We start from the raw sequence: 3,637 nt of genomic DNA, 5'->3' as shown, positions 1-3,637 counted from the left end.
ATATTATATCATATATAATATATATATATATTATAAATAAAGTTACGTACTCACTCACATACACTTGTGAAGCTAAGGGCAAAGGGGAGTAGCGTGTTTAAAAATAAAAAAAATCTTGAAGCCTGTAACGTATCACTTGTCACCTCACACTCAAATGTCAGCATGGAGCAAGGAATCAATAAGATATCAAGTAGGGATTTTTTTTTACTTCCCTGTCGTTTGTATTGGAGCCTCTGCACCTGCAGTCTTAATCGACTACAAAATGTGAAGACCGAGGCGTTGTATCTGGACAGACTTGTTGAACGGGTTCCTCGTCAGTGAAAATAAATCGTTTGACGAAGTATATTTACCCGTTCAGAATTAAATTGTAAGTGAAAGCGAATGGTTAAATGTGTGCCTAAGCAGAGAGGCGTTAAAGGGGTAGACAAAGAAGAGAACGGAAAAAGGAAGATTCCAGAGTTGAGAGATTGTCTGAAAAATGTTAATGTAGTACGACGGTTTTGATCGTGAAGGGAGTCGGTTACTGTGATTTTGACCATTTGTGTAATAATCAATCTAGAGCGAGTAGTATACATGCAAGCTTTAGATGGCAAATGGTAGGTTAATGTTTTCCCTTCTGCTGAACTGATGAATTCATATCTAATGTGTGCAAGCACTCAGTCTTTTTTAGTTTTGGTAAGAGTCTTACGGCACTTGCAACACAATAAGGTCATGTTATAAGTGCCAAAGATTAGAAGAGTTACAAGAGAGTAATAAACACAAAATGGAGGAGAGAAAAAGTGATAGATGTTTGATAGGAAAGAAGGAGCCAACCACACTAGAGCACCCGCCAACCACCCACGCACTCAGTCTAACCATTCGATCACAGAGGCCAGCCATGGTGAAAGCAACGGTTACTAGTAGCCTGCCATGTTTATTTAATCTTAATGAAAGCACAAATTATATCCTGGTTTCTTTTCTGTGTATGTGTGGGGGGGGGGGGGACGAAAGGTACTATTTGAAGTCTCAGTGCCTCCCGCCTTTCTCCTTCTTCACACAGCGTGGGGCCGGCATACACACACACACACACACACACACACACATACACTCACATACACACATACACACACAAACACACACACACAAACACACACACACACTCACATACACACATACACACACACAAACACACACACACAAACACGGACACACTCACCGACCGACCCATCCCTCCCCACACATGCACACACCCATCCACCCCCACCACCACCCCAACACACACACACAAATACACACATACACACACATTATAAATATACATGTTTATATATATTACGTATTTGTTCTATGTATGCATATGTATACGTTTGTATAAACACAAATGCATAGATTGTATTGTATACAGAAAGAGAGAGGGGGAGAGAGAGAGAGCAAGAAAGTGCGAGTGAGAGAGAGCGAAAGAGCGAGAGAGAGAGAGAGCGAGAGAGAGAGAGAGAGAGAGAGAGAGCGGAGTACACATAATATAACATAAACATACTCGAAATTTACCAGGCAATAATCTGCGGACCATAAAAATTGATTCTTTTCTCTCTCTGAAAATCGAAGTTCGATCGCAGAGCATTCCATTTTCTTGTACGTTATTGAAGCCGACTGATTTCGCCTAGAGTCAGCGAGCCGAGACATGTCTGTTTGTCTTGGAGTTTTGCAACTGGGCTGGAAAGAGAACTCTACATGGACCCATACACAGACCTGGAAAAACGTCTACATTCAGTGCACATAAAGTGTTGAAGAGGCGGCAATTGAATAACTCCAATACCCGAATCAAAATTATTCTATTTAAATGACGTGGAAAAATAAACCGAGCATGTCACTGCGTTTGTCAGTTCTCTTAACCATGGGCTTATTTCTGACTGTTTTCAGTCCTCTTGCTTATGTATAAGACATGGCTAATTCTATAACGTTTAAGCACTCTATGAATCATTTACTCTTTATGTACGTGAGGCATACATAGTATGTTCGATCAGCAGGAGACCAAAGGCAATGTGTCGATACATTTTGGACCCTTGTACACAAATCAGAAACAAAATTTGCATAATAATATTCTACAGAAAAGTTGTCTTGGCCTGTCTTTTAAAGTTTCAAATAAAGAACACAGAATTGAAAAATCTGTATGAGTAATGTTGCTAGCCCAGCTCGACACACACTCACAAACACATACACACACACACACACACACACACACACACTCACATACACACTCAAACACACACATACAAAAACACATATACACACCTACACACTCGAAAAAATACACATATACACATGCACACACACACGAACACAAACACATACACATGCGCACACACAAACACACACACACACACACACACACACACACACACACACACACACTCACATACACACACGCATACACACACAAACAAAGACAAACACACTCATACATACACGCATACACACATAAACACAAACATACAAACACACACGCACACACACAAACACGCACATACACACATACACACATACACACATACACACATACAGCTCACGTGGTATCATGCTGGGCTACCGTGGGGAGGACACTGGCACAAATCCCCTATGGGGTGTTTTTTAGCGTTGAACATTTCTGAACTTATTTTTATACTCCATATTGACTCGGTCCAGTTGGAGATGTTAAAATCAAATGTTCTGACTTATAAAATATTTTTTGGGAAAGTTTGTTTTAATGGCGCTCGCAACTGCATAAGGTCATATGAACGCGCGTGACACACCTAACATTTTCAGTTTGGTATGAAATTTAGAATTTTGCCCAGGTGACAGCCGAAGCCTACTCTTATCGACTTTGGAATAAAAAGGGATCTTTAAACGGCGCACCTTGCGTACGGGACCTCCGAGATTTTTCGCCCTTGTCCGAGAAGGCTAGGTGTAGATCTTTCCTACCAGAAGATCAGGGGTGTGGCTGAAAGACAGCAGTAAGAAGGAGCCAATGAGAAGCAGTGAAATGCTGCAGGAAGAGTAAAGAGCCCAGAGGAGGGGGCAAAGGAGGTGAGGGGTAGGGGCAGAAAGTGGCGACAGAATATGGCTAGAGAGCAGGAAAGGAGGTGAAAGTAAACAATATTTTAGAGACGAAAGATTTTCCGTCGCTTCTCGGATTCGAACTCCAGACCTTTGAATGGGAGGTGAACACTTTAACCTCTAAGCCACGAGAGCCCCCTAAATGACTTTGCAGGGTTTACATGAGCCAACTTACAACGCCAATTTGACATACATATTTAGCATAATTAAAAGTCTTTATTTCATTGCGCTGCATTTTGGATTTTTTTTTCCAAGCAGGCATTAAAGTACAACTTGCAGTTTTGAATTCGAATCCCAAGGCTTGATCCGAATTCTCATTTTCCTGAAATACAAACAAGGGTCGAACTTGACATAATGCCTTATCTTCCTTATACACAGACAAGAAAAAAGAAGGGTAAACTGTTTGTAGATTATACGGTGAAACAAAACGAGAATCTCGTCGTTTCTGACTTTGACATGCGTGTGTAACGTGCGTAACGTTACAACAAAGGGATAATATATCTGGATCAAGCAGCCTTTGGCTAAAGATTTCTAAATTTTATGTTTGTTCATAGGGTAAACATTT

Source organism: Aplysia californica, unplaced genomic scaffold (genome assembly GCF_000002075.1).
Source record: "Aplysia californica isolate F4 #8 unplaced genomic scaffold, AplCal3.0 scaffold00597, whole genome shotgun sequence".
In the NCBI taxonomy this organism is placed as follows: Eukaryota; Metazoa; Mollusca; class Gastropoda; order Aplysiida; family Aplysiidae; genus Aplysia; species Aplysia californica.
This window is presented reverse-complemented; position numbering follows the sequence as displayed.